Below are 18,082 nucleotides of genomic sequence, written 5' to 3' on the forward strand. Positions count from 1 at the left end.
GCTGAAACTATTACAAGACCAGCATTTCTATTTCTAAGTCAGTCCAAAGTCTGTAAGCATACAGAAATGATGAGTAGAAAGAGAAATTAGCTGAGCTTTCAATAGCTTTTTACTTGATTTGAACTTGCGTTCAAAGGTGAATCAAAAGTTTAAAGTTGAATTTGAATCTAAAGTTTGAGGCAGGCTGAGGAGTATAGAGCTTCTGAGCACAGGCTCTGGAGTCGAGTAACCTGAGTTCAAACCTCTAACTTCTCTACCTACCAACTTTGGGACTTAGGAAAAATTACCTTTCTCAGACTCATTTGCAGAATGGAAATAATGACATTTCACAGTAAGCATTGAATGAGACAATATATAAAAAGGACTGTTTCATCAGAGTTCAGTATAGAAAACAGAAACTAGGTGTTTCAATAATAAAGGGGTTTAATACAGGGGAAATCAATGGAAGGAAGGGGATGCCACAGGGCCACTGATTTCACACCACACTACTGTGCAGAGGTCAGGCAGCTGCTCTTGACGCCACCTCGGCCACAACTGCTGACATAACTGCAGTCTCACAGCCGTGAACCTGATGACAAGACACTGGAAGGCTGAGTCCAGCCACTACAAACACTTATCTTTCTAACTTGCTTGCCAGTATTCAGAGCAGTAAGAAGATGGCCTTTGTCTTGCCTCTCTCTTGCAAATTTCCCATGGATGCATCTGATTCGTGGAGCCTGATTTGTAATAAGAGCTTTAGCTGCAGAGGAGTGTGGGAAATGTAGTTTGTAGCTTTCTAGCTACCAAACAGAAGGAGGATGAAATAGAAATTGAGAGACCCAATCTAAGTATCTGCCACAACGGTAGAGCCCAGGGTGTGGCATACAGTACTGTTGGTTTTGTTGCTGTTGGTATATTAGTAGCAGGAGTACAGGTACCACTAAATCTCAATACATAGTTTACTTGTAAACTTTTATTAACCTTAAGATGTTGATTTGCTTCTATCCTTAGGGGGTGCACCAAGGATGCAATTAAATATAAATCTTCATCTATGTTGTCAGCCCATCATTTATAAGATCCCTTTTTCTCCCGGTCAAGATGGCAGGACCTAATAAAGCAAAGTTCTATGTATTGTCTGATTCAGTTAACATAATCACTGAATTAAAACAATAGGACTCAATTCCGTTAACTGTTTTGTGACAGGATACGCCTTGCTGCATTCAGGTGTAAACAGCTGATTGATCTTACTGGGTGCCTAGACACAAACTCAACCTTCTTTCCTATAATAAACTGTCAATGGTACAATCATTTTGAAATTATTATTTTCTAATACTAATGAAAAGATATAATTGTATCAGTAGTGCCATGCTTTCGCCACCATTATTTTCATTATTCCCGTTATTTATTTATTTTCCCTACTCATTTCCTTCTATTCTGATAAGCCTTTGGCACCCAGAAACCCTAATAACAAAACGTCTGTGTCGCTCTTTCCATCGTCATTTTAGGATGAGAACAAACCCACAGAATGGTAGGACAGTTACAGACTTGCCTGGTTTTTCTGACGCAAGGACACCTGTTTTCCAAATGCGCCTTTTCACCTAGATATGCTTAGATTGTACTCTGTTTTTGCTTAAGGAAGGGAAGATTTAATCAGAAGTGACTTACAGGAATAGCACTTACAGCACTTTTGCAACTAACTGAACATACCTGGAAGAGTAGTTTAGGCATCTGACCTGTCTTTTGAAAGTCAAGCAAAGGGTAATGTAACATGCCTTTCCTCCTACATTTAGTTTGTGGCATAAATTTTTCTTAAACTATTTTTATTTCATTCTCTATTTTATGTTTTCCAACCAATCACATTTAGAAAGAAGGGTGCTTATCTTCAGAATCAGTATAAGAAATTGAAATTTAAATGTTTAGAGTCAGTAAAATTGAAAACACCTTTTATTCATTTATTTATTTAAGAAATATTTCTCGGATACCTGCTTAACTACACTTAAAATCCAAAAAACTTTCTACATTGTATTATTTCTTTGCATCATATGTTAAGGCCTTTAAATGTAATTCCTTCGCTAAAATATAGATATATTTACCTTTAGACATATCACTAGGGAATGACTATATAAGCTATAGTCCATTACCTCATGGGGCTAACATTCTAAGAAGATGAAACAATTACACATACATGACAATTGGCAAAACAGTATTGTATATAACTTAATAGATTAAGTGCTGCTAAATAATGAGTTAATGATCTAGCATTATGAACATTATGCTTTTTGTTGTTTTCTTGTTTAATAAACTCTATTTTTTAGAGCAGCTTTAGGATCACCGCACAATGAAGGGGAAGGTACAGGGATTTCTGAAATACCCGCTCCCCTGACACGTGCATTGCCTCCCCATTGTCAATAGCCTTGAGCCAGAGTGGTACATTTATTACAACTGATGAACTCACACTGACACATTATTATCACCCAAAGTCTGTAGTTTACATTAGCGTTCACCAAAGTTTACACCTTTGGTGCTGTACATTCTGTGGGTTTGGACAAATGTATAATGGCACATAGCCACCATTATGGAATCATACAGAGTAGTTTCACTGCCTTAAAAATCCTCTGTGCTATTTGTATGCATCTCTCCTTCTCCCCAGCCCCCCTGGCAATCACTGGTCTTTTTACTGTCTCCATAGTTTTATCTTTTCCAGAATGTCATATATTTGTAAGCACACCGTGTATAGCCTTTTCAGATTGGCTTCTTTTACTTAGTAATAAGCATTTAAGGTTCCTCCGTATCTTTTCATGGCTTGATAGATCATTTCCTTTTAGTACTGAGTAGTATTCCATTTTCTGGATGTACCGTAGTTAATACACACATTCACCTAGTGAAGAACATCTTGGTTTCTTCCAAGTTTTGGCATTGATGAATAAAACGCTACAGACATCTGTGTGCAGGCTTTCGTGTGGATATAAGTTTTCAACTTCTTTGGGTAAATACCAAAGAGTGCGATTGCTGGATCATTTGGTAAGAGTATGCTTTATCAAACTCTCTTCTAAAGTGGGTGTATCATGGACACCAAGGGGGGAAAGCGGGGGTGGGGGTGGTGGTGGTGATGGGATGAATTGGGAGATTGGGATTGACATGTATATACTAATATGTATAAAATGGATAACTAATAAGAACCTGCTAGCTGCATGTAAAAGAATGAAATTAGAACATGCCCTAACACCATACACAAAAATAAACTCCAAATGGATTAAAGACCTAAATGTAAGGCCAGGCACTATAAAACTCTTAGAGGAAAACATAGGCAGAACACTCTGTGATATAAATCACAGCAAGATCCTTCCTGACCCACCTCCTAGAGAAATGGAAATAAAAACAAAAATAAACAAATGGGACCTAATGAAACTTAAAAGCTTTTGCACAGCAAGGGAAACCATAAACAAGATGAAAAGACAACCCTCAGAATGGGCGAAAATATTTGCAAACGAAGCAACTGACAAAGGATTAATCTCCAATATATACAAGCAGCTCATGCAGCTCAATATCAAAAAAAACCAAGCAACCCAATCCAAAAATGGGCAGAAGACCTAAACAGACATTTCTCCAAAGAAGATATACAGACTGCCAACAAACACATGAAAGGATGCTCAACATCACTAATCATTAGAGAAATGCAAATCAAAACCACAATGAGGTATCTCTATCACTTCACACTGGTCAGAATGGCCATCATGAAAAAGCTACAAACAATAAATGCTGGAGAGGGTGTGGAGAAAAGGGAACCCTGCTGCACTGTTGGTGGAAATGTAAATTGATACAGCCACTATGGAGAACAGTATGGAGGTTCCTTAAAAAACTAAAAATAGAACTACCGGGGCTCCCCTGGTGGTGCAGTGGTTGAGAGTCCGCCTGCTAATGCAGGGGACACGGGTTCGTGCCCCGGTCTGGGAAGATCCCACATGCCACGGAGCGGCTGGGCCCGTGAGTCATGGCCGCTGGGCCTGCGCATCCGGAGCCAACGGGAGAGGCTACAACAGTGAGAGGCCCGCGTACCGCCAAAAAAAAAAAAAAAAATAGAACTACCATATGACCCAGCAATCCCACTACTGGGCATATACCCTGAGAAAACCGTAATTCAAAAGGAGACATGTACCACAATGTTCATTGCCACACTGTTTACAATAGCCAGGACATAGAAGCAATCCAAGTGTCCATCGACAGATGAATGGATAAAGAAGATGTGGCACATATATACAATGGAATATTACTCAGCCATAAAAAGAAACAAAATTGAGTTATTTGTAGTGAGGTGGATGGACCTAGAGTCTGTCGTACAGAGTGAAGTAAGTCAGAAGGAGAATAACAAATACCGTATGCTAACACATGTATATGGAATCTAAAAAAAAAAAAAAAATGGTTCTGAAGAACCTAGGTACAGGACAGGAATAAAGACGCAGACATAGAAAATGGACTTGAGGACATGGGAAGGGGGAAGGGTAAGCTGAGAAGAAGTGAGAGAGAGGCATTGACATATGTACACTACCAAATGTAAAATAGCTAGCTAGTGGGAAGCAGCCACATAGCACAGGGAGATCAAAGCTTGGTGCTTTGTGACCACCTAGAAGGGTGGGGTAGGGAGGGTGGGAGGGAGACGCAAGAGCGAGGGGATATGAGAATATAGGTGTATGTATATAGCTGATTCACTTTGTTATACAGCAGAAACTAACAACAATGTAAAGCAATTATACTTCAACAAAAATGTAAAAAAAAATTTTTTTAAATGCTTTGGTATTTAAGTAAAAATAAAAGACACATTTTTCATTTTCACCAAGAACTTTATTAAACAACATATTCACCCTTTTGTTCCACTACCTCTACCATTTTTCAGACAACTTCATAATTTCATCTTCCCAAAACTTTTTATCTTTTTGAGTGAAGAACTGTTCCAGGTGCCGTTTACAGTCTTCCAGGGAATTGAAATTTTTTCCATTAAGAGAGTTTTGTAAAGACCAAAATAAATGGAAATCTGAAGGTGCAATGTCTGGGGAATACGGCAGGTGAATCAGAACTTCCCAGCTAAGCTGTAACAGTTTTTGCCTGGTCATCAAAGAAACATGCGGTCTTGTGTTATCCTGATGTAAGATTATGCATTTTCTGTTGACTAATTCTGGACACTTTTCGCCAAGTGCTGCTTTCAGTTGGTCTATCTGGGAGCATTACTTGTTGGAATTAATCGTTTGGTTTTCTGGAAGGAGCTCATAATAGACGACTCCCTTCCAATCCCACCATATACACAACATCACCTTCTTTGGATGAAGACCAGCCTTTGGTGTGGTTGGTGGTGGTTCATTTCACTTGCCCCATGATCTCTTCCATTCCACATTACTGTACAGTATCCACTTTTCATTGCCCATCAAAATTTGTTTTAAAAAGGTAACATTTTCATTACTTTTCAGTAGAGAATCACTGTTTAACTTATGTGGAACCCAAACATCAAAGTGATTAACAAACCAACCTGGTGCAAAGGATTTTCAATGCTTGATTTGGATATTTTGAGTATGTTGGCTATCTCCCTCGTGGTATAACGTTGATTGTTCTCAATTAGTGTCTCGATTTGATCGTTATCAAGTTCAGCTGGTCTACCCAACTGTGGAGCATTGTCCAGCGAGAAATCTCCAGCACGAAACTTCTCATACCACTTTTGACGTGTTAGATCAGTCACAGCACCTTCTCCATAAACTGCACAAACCTTTTTTTGCATTTTGGTTACGTTCTCACCCTTCTTGAAATAACAAAGCATAATATGCTGAAAATGTTGCTTTTTCCTTCCATCTTCAATATTAAAATGGCTACACAAAAATTCACCAATTTTGGTAAGTCTTTTTTTAAGTGCACGCTGATGTGACAGCTGTCACATACAGTCTAACAAAATTGTTTCAAATGAAGTTAAAGACAACTAAGTGCTACTAGAGCCATCTTATGGAAAAAAACAAGTGAAGCTTTTAGCCAACCCAATAGAAGTTAGCTTCATTACTTAAGGGCTGTACCACAAAATACCACTGAGCATTGATAACAGCATTATAATTTCAGGTCAACAATATTTTAAATGAAACCTACTTAAGAAATTTTTATTTGTAGTCTACACCTTTCCAGTGCCATCCAAATGAGGATACAGTTTGTTTGTTTGTTTGTTTATTTATTGGCTGCATTGGGTTTTTGTTGCTGTGCGTGGGCTTTCTCTAGTTTGCGGTGAGTGGGGGCTACTCTTCATTGTGATGCATGTGCTTCTCATTGTGGTGGCTTCTCTTGTGGGGGAACCCCGGGCTCTAGGCATGCAGGCTTCGGTAATTGCAGCACTCAGGCTCAGTAGTTGCAGCATGCAGGCCCTAGAGTGCCTGGGCTTCAGTAGTTGTGGTGCACTGGCTCTAGGGCATGCGGGTTTCAGTAGTTGTGGCGCATGGGCTTAGTTGCTCCGCACCATGTGGGATCTTCCCAGACCAGGGATCAAACCCGTGTCCCCCACACCGGCAGGTGGGTTCTTAACCACTGCACCAACCAGGGAAGTCCCAAGGATACAATTTTTAAAAGAAAGATATAAATAATTTATAAGCTAAAGGAAATGAAGCAAAGAATTTATTTTCTATTCATAGTAGTATAAACAGGGATTTTCACTCGTCCTTTGGAAATGATAGAAAATCAAGTGATAAGCATTTTACAACTAGGGATTTTATGACTAATTTCATTCCACTGAGGTGAATACATATTAGTTTTTCTCATTCAAGTATACGATATTTTAGTCATTCAGTAACTGTCACACTGGCCTGTGGGGCATTTTTTTCCTAACATATTCAGAGGTTAGATTCAGATTTCCCCAACTTAAAAATGTTGTTTTACATTTAAATTAATAAATATAGGCAAAAACAAAAGGGAATAATAACCTAGGCAAGTAAAGAGCAATATTTTTGATTTATTATTTTGTATATTAGTTTCCAAATTAGAAGCAAGGCAGAGTTCCACAATGTCACTGAAGGACTCAGAAAGTTCCCTCCACTACTAATTAAGCTGACAAATAAGAGAATCATTAAATTAGTTAATCATAAAATTATAAAACCGCATGGATTAGTAACTTTTATGAATTAGTAACTTTTATGAATATTTTATGACTCTAACAGCCATCAGGACTAATTTGAAAGAGTATATGTTTAATGTCAGCTTCATTGTCCTTAAACCTTTAGTTCACAATTAGCACTAAATTTTAAACTGGAAATTAAGTTTCTATATGATCTGAAGAACGTCAGTTTTAAAAGGAAGTAAAAGAACTTACAGTAAAATCTTAGATTTTTGTGACTTGGTTTTGTTAATTAAAAGCTCTATTCTCATAATCTCCCATAATTTCAAGTTTCAATATAATGCCCCTTGTTCACTAAAAGAAGTTATTTTAGGAGGTGGAGTCAAGATGGTGGTGTGGAAAGACACGGAGTTAGCGTCTCCCCACAACTAGGGTACCTGCTGGCCGCTGGTCAGGGACTCTGATGCCCAAAGAGGCGGGAGGAACCCCAAAGTGAACCGGTAGGACGTAGGGGGACTGAGGGGGATGGAGAAGTGGAGACCAGACAGGATTGGCACCCCTGAGGCCAGGGAGATCAGGAGAGGCAGGCGGGGGTGGCGGGGACTCTCCAGGAAGAGCAGGAGAGGACTGGAGGGTGATCACCTGTCCCACTTGGGCCAGGGAGCCTGCTGAGCTCCAAAGCCGATGTCCCTCCTTCAAAGCCCCATCCAGGCTGCGTGGGTCCTGGAGGCATAGAAGGGAGTCTGGGGAGATCAGGAGAGGCAGGCGGGAGGGGCCCTCTGGAAGAGGAGAAGAGGAGCAGAGGGCGATTGCCCCGCCCACTCGGGCTCGGAGAGCCTGCTAAGCTCCCAGGCCAATCCCCTGCTCTCCAGAGTCCCCTCTATGTCACAAGGGTCCTTGGGGACATAGGAAGGAGGCCAAGGGGAGAACAGGTGAGGCAGGAGGGAGGGGCCCTCCCAGACTGGAGGAGCAGTAGAGGAGAGGAGGACCTTTGACCCACCCACTCGAGCCCAGGAAGCCTGCTGGGCTCCCAGGTGAGATCCCCTGCCCTCTAAGACCAGGGGTGGGGGGCACGCCTGGACCCCTTCTCTTCCTTGAGCCTAAGCCACAGCCCCCAGGGCCTTTTCCAGCCCTGTGGGTCCTGAGCATTAGCCCCGCCCACTACCCAAACCTTGCCCTTGCTTAGGCTCCGCCCTCCACAGCCAAGGCCTTCCCCCCCTCCCCCCATTTTTCTTTTCCATCCTCCTCGTTTTTACTATTGTGGTACTAATATACCTTCCGGTTGTTGATTTATCTATTATAGTTGAAAACTTCCCTAACATGGGAAAGGAAATAGTCACCCAAGTCCAGGAAGCACAGAGACTCCCATACAGAATAAACCCTAGGAAAAATAAACCAAGACACATATTAATCAAACTAACAAAAATTAATTCAAAGAAAAAATATTAAAAGCAGCAAGGGAAAAACAAAAAATAACATACAAAGGAATCCCCATAAGGTTATCAGCTGATTTTTCAGTGGAAACACTGCAGGCCAGAAGGGAGTGGCAGGATATACATGAAGTGATGAAAGAGAAAAACCTACAACCAAGATTACTGTACCCAGCAAGGATCTCATTCAGATTCGATGGAGAAGTCAAAAACCTTTCAGACAAGCAAAAGCTAAGTGAATGCAACACCACCAAACCAGCTTTACAATAAATGCTAAAGAAACTTCTCTAAGCGGGAAACACGAGGAGAAAATGAGCCACAAAAACAAACCCAAAACAATTAAGAAAATGACAGTAGGAACATACATATCAATAATAACCTTGAATGTAAATGGATTAAATGCCCCAACCAAAAGACAGAGACTGGCTGAATGGATATAAAAACAAGACCCATATATATGCTGTCTACAAGAGACCCACTTCAGACCTAGGGACACATATAGACTGAAAGTGAAAGGATAGAAAAAGATATTCCATCCAAGTGGAAGTTAAAGCTGGAGTAGCAATAATTACATAAAATAGATTTTAAAATAAAGATAGTTACAAGAGATAAGGAGGGACACTATATAATGATCAAAGGATCAATCCGAGAAGAAGATATAACAATTATAAATGTTTATGAACCCAACATAGGAGCACCTCAATACATAAGGCAAATGCTGACAACCATGAAAGGAGAAATTGACAGTAACACAATAAGAGTAGGGGACTTTAACACCCCACTTACACCAATGGACAGATCATCCAAACTGGAAATAAATGAGGAAACACAAGCTTTAAATGACACAATAGACTAGATAGATCTAATTGATATTTATAGAACGTTCCACCCAAAAGTGGCAGAATACACTTTCTTCTCAAGTGCACATGGAACATTCTCCAGGAGAGATCACATCTTGGGTCACAAATCAAGCCTCTGAAAATTTAAGAAAATTGAAATCGTATCAAGCATCTTTTCTGACCACAGTGCTATGAGACTGGAAATCAGTTACAGGGAAAAAACTGTAAAAAACACAAATTCATGGAGGCTAACCAGTGTACTACTAAATAACCAAGACATCACTGAAGAAATCAAAGAAGAAATTTTAAAAATACATAGAAACAAATGACAATAAAAACACAATGAGGGGCTTCCCTGGTGGCGCAGTGGTTGACAGTCCGCCTGCCGATGCAGGGGACACAGGTTCGTGCCCCGGTCTGGGAAGATCCCACATGCCGTGGAGCGGCTGGGCCCGTGAGCCATGGCCGCTGAGCCTGCGTGTCCGGAGCCTGCGCTCCGCAATGGGAGAGGCCACAACAGTGAGAGGCCCGTGTACTGCAAAAAAAAAAAAAAAAAAAAAAAAAAACACAATGACCCAGGGCTTCCCTGGTGGCTCAGTGGTTAAGAATCTGCCTGCCAATGCAGGGGACACAGGTTCAAGCCCTGGTCCGGGAAGTTCCCACATGCTGCAGAGCAGCGAAGCCTGTGTGCCACAACTACTGAGCCTGCGCTCTAGAGCCCGTGAGCCACAACTACGGAAGCCCACGTGCCTAGAGACCATGCTCCGCCACAAGAAAAGCCACCACAAAGAGGAGCCCGTGGACTGCAACAAAGAGTAGCCCCCGCTCGCTTCAACTACAGAAAGCCCACATGCAGCAACGAAGACCCAATGCAGCCAAAAATAAATAAATAAAATAAATGAATAAATTTAAAGAGAAAAAAAAAAAAAACATAATGACCCAAAACCTATGGGATGCATCAAAAGCAGTTCTAAGAGGGAAGTTTATAGCAATACAATCTCACCTCAGGAAACAACAAAAATCCAAACAATCTAACCCTACACTTAAAACAACTAGAGAAAGAAGAACAAAGAAAGCCCAAAGTCAGTAGAAGGAAAGAAATCTTAAAGATCAGAGCAGAAATAAATGAAATAGAAACGAAGAAAACAACAAAGTTCAATAAAACGAAAAGCTGGTTCTTTGACAAGTTAAACAAAATTGATAAACCCTTAGCCAGACTCATCAAGAAAAAAAGGGAGAGGATGCAAATCAATAAAATCAGAAATGAAAAAGGAGAAATCACAACTCACAGTGTAGAAATACAAAGAATTATAAGAGACTTCTACAAACAGCTATATGCCAATGAAATGGACAACCACGAAGAAATGGACAAATTCTTGGAAAGGTACAATTTTCCAAGACTGAACCAGGAAGAATTAGAAAATATAAACAGACCTATCACAAGTAATGAAATTGAAACTGCAATTAAAAATCTTCCCTCAAACAGAAGTCCAGGACCAGATGGCTTCACAGGAGAATTCTATGAAACATTTAGAGAAGAGGTAACACCCATCCTTCTCAAACTCTTCCAAAAAATTGCAGAAGAAGGAACACTCCCAAACTCATTCTATGAGGCCACCATCACCCTCATACCAAAACCAGACAAAGATACTAGAAAAAAAAGAAAATTACAGAACAATATCACTGATGAATATAGATGCAGAAATCCTGAACAAAATACTAGCAAACAGAATCCAACAACACAAGGTTTAAAAGGATCATAAACCTTGATCAAGTGGGATTTATCCCAGTGATGCAAGAATTCTTCAATATACACAAATCAATCAATGTGATATACCATATTAACAAATTGAAGAATAAAAACCACATGATCATCTCAATAGATGCAGAAAAAGCTTTTGACAAAATTCAATACCCATTTATGATAAAAACTCTCCAGAAAGTGGGCATAGAGGGAACCTACCTCAACATAATATAGGCCATATACGACAGACCCACAGCAAACATCATTCTCAATGGTGAAAAACTGAAAGCATTTCTCTAAGCTCAGGAACAAGACAAGGATGTCCACTCTTACCACTATTATTGAACATAGTTTGGGAAGTCCTAGCCATGGCAATCAGAGAAGAAAAAGAAATAAAAGGAATACAGATTGGAAAAGAAGTAAAACTGCCACTGTTTGCAGATGACATGATACTATACACAGAGAATCCTAAAGATGCCACCAGAAAACTACTAGAGCTAATCAATGAATTTGGTAAAGTTGCAGGATACAAAATTAATGCACAGAAATCTCTTGCATTCCTATACACTAATGATGAAAAATCTGAAAGAGAAATTAAGGAAACATTCCCATTTACCAATGCAACAAAAATAATAAAATACCTAGGAATAAATCTACCTAAGGAGGTAAAAGACTTGTACTCAGAAAACTATAAGACACTGATGAAAGAAATCAAAGATGACACAAACAGATGGAGAGATATACCATGTTCTTCAATTGGAAGAATCAATATTGTGAAAATGACTATACTACCCAAAGCAATCTACAGATTCAATACAATCCCTTTCAAACTACCAATGGCATTCTTTACAGAATTAAAATTAGAATTAGAAAAAAAAAATTACGATTCATATGGAAACACAAAAGTCCCCAAATAGCCAAAGCAATCTTGAGAAAGAAAAATGGAGTTGGAGGAATCAGGTTCCCCAACCTCAAACTATACCACGAAGGTACGGTAATCAAGACAGTATGTTACTGGCACAAAAACAGAAATATAGATCAATGGTACAGGATAGAATGCCCAGAGATAAACCCACGCACATATGGGCACTTAATTTACGACAAAGGAGGCAAGAACATACAATGGAGAAAAGACAGCCTCTTCAATAAGTGGTGCTGGGAAAACTGCACAGCTACATGTAAAAGAATGAAATTAGAACAATGCCTAACACCATACAGAAAAATAAACCACAAATGGATTAAAGACTTAAATGTAAGACCAGACGCTATGAAACTCTTAGAGGAAAACATAGGAAGAACACTTTTTGATATAAATTACAGCAAGATCTTTTTTGACCCACCTCCTAGAGTAACAAATAAAAATAAACAAATGGGACTTCATTAAACTTAAAAGCTTTTGCACAGCAAAGGAAACCATAAACAAGACAAAAAGACAACCCTTAGAATGGGAGAAAATATTTGCAAATGAAACAACAGACAAAGCATTAATCTCCAAAATATACAAACAGCTCATGGAGCTCAATATCAAAAAAACAAACCATACAGTTAAAAAATGGGCAGAAGACCTAAATAGACATTTCACCAAGGAAGACATACAGATGGCCAAGAAGCACATGAAAAGATGCTCAACATCACTAATTATTAGAGAAGTGCAAATCAAAACTGCAATGAGATATCACCTCACACCAGTCAGAGTGGCCGTTATCAAAAATCTAGAAACAATAAATGCTGGAAAGGGTGTGGTGAAAAGGGAACCCTCTTGCACTGTTGGTGGGAATGTAAATTGATACAACCACTATGGAAAACAGTGTGGCGTTTCCTTAAAATCTAAAAATAGAACTACCGTATGACCCAGCAATGCCAGTACTGGGCATATACCCTGTGAAAACCATAATCCAAAGAGAGACATGTACCACAGTGTTCATTGCAGCACTATTTACAATAACCGGGACATGGAAACAACCTAAGTGTCCATCGATAGATGAATGGATAAAGAAGATGCGGCACATATACACAATGGAATATTACTCAGCCATTCAAATAAATGAAATTGAGTTATTTGTAGTGAGGTGGATAGTCTGTCATACAGAGTGAAGTAAGTCAGAAAGGGAAAAATAAATACCGTATGCTAACACATATATATGGAATCTAAAAAACAGTAGAATGGTACTGATAAACCTAGTTACAGGGCAGGAATAAAGAGATAGGCATAGAAAATGGACTTGAGGACATGGGGTGGGAGGGCGAAGCTGGGGCAAAGTGAGAGTAGCATCGACATATATACACTACCAAATGTAAAACAGTTGGCTGGTGGGAAGCAGCAGCATAGCACAGGGAAATCGGCTCAGTGCTTTGTGATGACCTAGAGGAGTGGGATAGGGAGGGTGGGAGGGAGGCTCAAGAGGGAGGGGATATGGGGACATGTGTATGCATATGGCTGATTCGCTCTGTTGTGCAATGGAAACTAGCACAGTATTGTGAAGCAATTATACTCCAATAAAGATCTGTTAAAAGAAAAAGAAAGAAAGTAAAATTTCACATGTACATATTACCAGCTGAAAAATAAGTGAGCACTTATTTAAAAAGAAACAAAAAAAGAAGTTATTTTACAATTTCCAGGCTCAAAGATTTAGTAACGCCCTGCTTTGGTGCTCCGTATCATTTGTTCATGGGAATAAGCTCTATTTTTAAATATAATCACTGTGGCTGCCTACTTAATTCATCTATTTTTTGTTGAGTTTTAAGACATGGGGGTACACAATCATTATCCATTAATCCTATCTACTCACTTTCTTGTATGTGTCAACAACATATGGAGCACTGAGAGGTTGCAAGTGGTAATTGTAACTCTTTAAAAAATGTTACCAACACAGATAATTCAGCAAATTGTGGTTTTGACCCAACAATATAAATAAGTGAAACATTTATTCAAAGTATTTTAGTCACTGTGACTCACTGGGGAATCAGGCCATTTATGAATTACTGTTACCAAATGTGACACTCTTGGAGAAGGCTAGAAAATTTTCCATGATGCCAAGGCAAATGATTCAAAAAGGTGGTATTTAATTTTACATAAAATTGACATTTTTATCCCTAACCTACTCCAATGCAATATTTGCACTCTATGTTAAATGTAACTCTAATATCCTCTTTACTCGGTGGAATTGGCATTCTCACATGAATTAAAAGTGCCGGATTCTGAATAGCTCTCATTGAATGTTGACATCACAGATGTCATTTACAAGAGTGAACGAGTCTCAAAATAGCAAAGCATTTTCCATTTTTACTTGTACTCTAAGATGTTTTAAAACTTTTCATAAGAAAGAGGGTCCCGAGTGACAGACTTTTATCTCTTTCTGCATTTGGTGTAGAAGTGTTATTTTCTTTCTGATGTTCAGTGTCTTTAGGTGAACCTTTTACCTACCAGGCTCAGGCATGGACTTAGGCAGATCTCAAATGACCATCACAACCTGAGCTCCCAAAGTGGCAAGGCCTGTCTCCATCCTATCTTTGTTTCCCGCCTCTCTCCATCTGCTATGTTCCTTTCCACTCTCTTTGTAACCTGTGATGTATTCGCTTGCCTCGTGTACCTTAATCATTTTCAGAGTAGCTAGATTAGTTTACTGTGTCTGCCATAACAAAGTGCCACAGACTGGGTGGCTTAGGCAACATAACTTTATTTCCTCACATTTCTGGAGGCTAGAAGTCTAAGATGAAGGTGTCGGCAGTCTTGGTTTCCTCTGAGGCCTTCGTTCCTTGGTTGGTAGATGGCTGTCTTCTCCCTGTTTTCACATAGTCTTCCTTCTGTGTGTTTTTGTGTCCTAATCTCCTCTTCTTACAAGAATACCAGTCATATTGGATTAGGATCCACCCTAACAACCCCAGCTTAATTTAATCACCAGTTTAAAGATCCTTCTCCAAATACAGTCACATTCTGAGATAATTGGGGCACATATGAATGTGGCGGGAACACAGTCCCTCCCATAACAGTAGCCCAAGATGGATATCGTAATACTTGTCAGTTAGAGGCAGGATTCAATTCTTCACATCCTGTTGACCTCCTTGGGTGATCAGAGGAAGTAGGGTGGGAGGAAGGTGATCCAGCATCAGAGGCACGCCCCAAGACTTAGGCCTTCCATTCAGCCAGGTTCTTGTCATGACGCCTCTATAAGGGCAACAAAATAAGATTTGCTGGTACAGTTATGTACCAGCACTGTGCTAGGCATTTTACATACATTTGTCTAACTGAATCCTTAAAATAGTCCTAAAAGGTGGGAGCTGCCAGTATTCTCATTTGGGAGCTGAGGAAACCAAGGTTTGGCAATACTGAATGATTTGCTCAAGATCCCACAGCAAGTAAACAAAAATGCTGGGATTCAAATCCAGATCTACATCTGACTCCAACAGTGATGATTTTTCCATAGCACCTGTTTGCTTCTCTCTGTAGAAAACAAATGTGTTGATTGATCACTTGTTATAGGTAATCCCCAAATTACCCTATTCTGAAGATCTAGTTTTTCACTTCGTGTTCCTCTTGGCCAAGTCAAGACCAGGTCAGTAAACTTTCTTCAGGAAAAAAATTTTTTTTTTCTTTTTTTACTAACTCCAGGTGGAACTCTATATGGTTAGAATATTCACTGCAATGATTCCCAGAAAAGAAACACTATTAATATATTCTTTTTAATCATTTCAAAGTATTTTGATTATCTATATTGCTGTGTTATAAACTACCCCAAAACTTAGTGGCTTGAAAAAGTAATCATTTTCTCTCTCACACTTCTGTGGTTTACTGGGTTCTGTTGGGTGGTTTATTTGTTCTCTGTGATGCTGGCTGGAGCTGCAGTCACCTAGCGGTTCAAAGGGGCTAGAATGTTCAAGATAGCTCCTTCAAACCTCTGACATTTTGGAGGAGAACCACAAGAGAGCTTAGCTCAGACAGCTGAGTGTCCCTTTCTCTCCATGTCAGCTCAGAACTGCCTCTTCACATGGTCATCTCTCCAGCAGAGACTCCTTACATGGCAGCTTAGGACTGCCAAAAGCAGAAGCTGCTAGGCCTTCTTAAATCTTAGGTCAAGAACTGGCATAACATCCCTTCCATCACATTCTCTTAGTTAAAGTGAATCTCAGGCCCATATTCAGTGTAAGGGGGGAAACCCAAGGCCACAAACACTGGACAATGTGACTCATAAAGATCATCCTTAGAGACTAGCTGCCACCCAAAGTGTGCTAAAGAAGAGAAATGGGGGAAAGAAGGCGCTAACTGCATATTTAATATTGAGTGATTTAGCAATACTGAACTAAATGGGGAAATAGTTTTGAAACACTTAAGCCCTTTTTTCCAAAAGCAAGGAGTGTTTTTTGGATTATAGTATATCAGTGAAAAGAACTTATACAAAGGCAGCATATTTAATCTCTGTAGAAAACAAATAAGACCACTTCCTTAGATCACTGCTGTGATGAGAACCTACAAAACCTTGAGTATCAATTAAGAAATATAACATCAGTTTCACTAGTACCAAATTCTCAGTCCTTGCTCTCTCTAAGCTACAGTTGTTATGGCTTTGCAGTGACCAAAGTTGGAGTGGGTTTTTGGCTCCTTCTCTGAGTCAGAAATTTTTCTTGAAGAAAGGAAGGAAGGAAAAGAGGGAGGGAGGAAGCCACATGAAAAAACAACACAAAAACCTTGCACAATTCTCCAGTAACAAGGTGAATTTGTATTCTGTTTTGGTTCAATTAAGCATTTGTTAAGTACCAGAAGTGTTAAATGATATCATGTACATTATATCATTTACTCAAGTATAATCAATAATCCCTACCCTCAAAAATTAGCTTTCATGGGTTTTAAAATTATTTATAACTAGATTTTTTGGTAAGAAATATGAGTGCATCCCACATGGCAGATACAATTTGTAACAAAATATATTCTCTTGTGTATGATCAGTATGATTTTGCTATTTATGAGTATACTCATGGAAAATGATGTATTTTGCCAGCTAGAGATATGTGTGCTATTTAGACATAGCATGCTTTAGATGAGGGTCAGCAAACTATGGCCCACCAGTCAAATCTGGCCCTCTGCCTGTTTTTTTAAATAAAGTTTTATTAGAACACAGCCACACTTTATTTACATAATGTCTATGACTGCTCTGCAGCTACATCAGCAAAATTGAGTAGTTGCGACAGAGATTGTATGGCCCACAATGCCTAAAATATTTACTACTCTGTCCCTTAACAGAAAAAGTTTGGTGACCCCTGATTTAGATGATTAGTTTGGCCTTTATCAGTTTCTTTTTAAGTTCCACAAGGGTTTTTCCTTGTTTTCTGTTGGTTGATTGGTTGATGGCTTAAAGTAGAGATTCTAAGGTTACAAAGTGAAAAGTGGGATGGGGGGAAGAGGGTACAGGAAGAGCATTTGGGCAGAGGAAATTGCATGCCTAGAGTCCCAGATATATGCCAGAAGATGGAGTATCCAGGTAATTATTTGAAATGATTGTGGCTAGAGTTTAAAATATGAAGGGAAAAGTGGTTATGGTAGCATTTGGAATAGTAGACTAGGTCCAGGTTGTGATGGGTTGTGTTTTGTTTTTTAAATAAGGAGCAATGGAAGAAAACTCTAGTGGCAGTAGAGAGAATGGGTTGGAGGAAGATCAAAAGTAGAATAGCTAGGAAACTGGGACCTCCTACCTCTAAATGAATTTTGTCATAAGCATCTCTAGTTTTACGTGTTCAAAATGTATTCTAGCTAGAAATGTTAAACATCAGCATTTTCTGCTATTATTCATCTTTAGGAGATGGAAAGTGCACAAGAAAGAGAAAGCAATATAATTGAGAAGATTGTACAAAATTCTTTTGGTACTCAGTGCTTAACTTTTGTGATTCTGATTTTCCAAGCAATTCAATTAATTTTTAGTTGGCCTAACCATAATAACTAGTATTGCAAAAGTTCCCTCAAATTTACTGCTGTTATGACTGAGTCAAAGAGCAGTGGTGATCAGAAACTGCTTGGAAAGGACCTCCG

General features: G+C 39.3%; 1 protein-coding gene across 3 annotated transcripts in view; it reads left to right on the forward strand.

Annotated features, from left to right (window-relative positions):
- NME7 (NME/NM23 family member 7) overlaps positions 1 to 18,082 on the forward strand; it is a 258,876-nt gene that overhangs the window by 224,585 nt on the left and 16,209 nt on the right. The gene's annotated exons all lie outside the window — the stretch shown is intronic.

The sequence above is a fragment of the Stenella coeruleoalba genome (assembly GCF_951394435.1).
Source record: "Stenella coeruleoalba genome assembly, chromosome: 1".
Taxonomy (NCBI): Eukaryota; Metazoa; Chordata; class Mammalia; order Artiodactyla; family Delphinidae; genus Stenella; species Stenella coeruleoalba.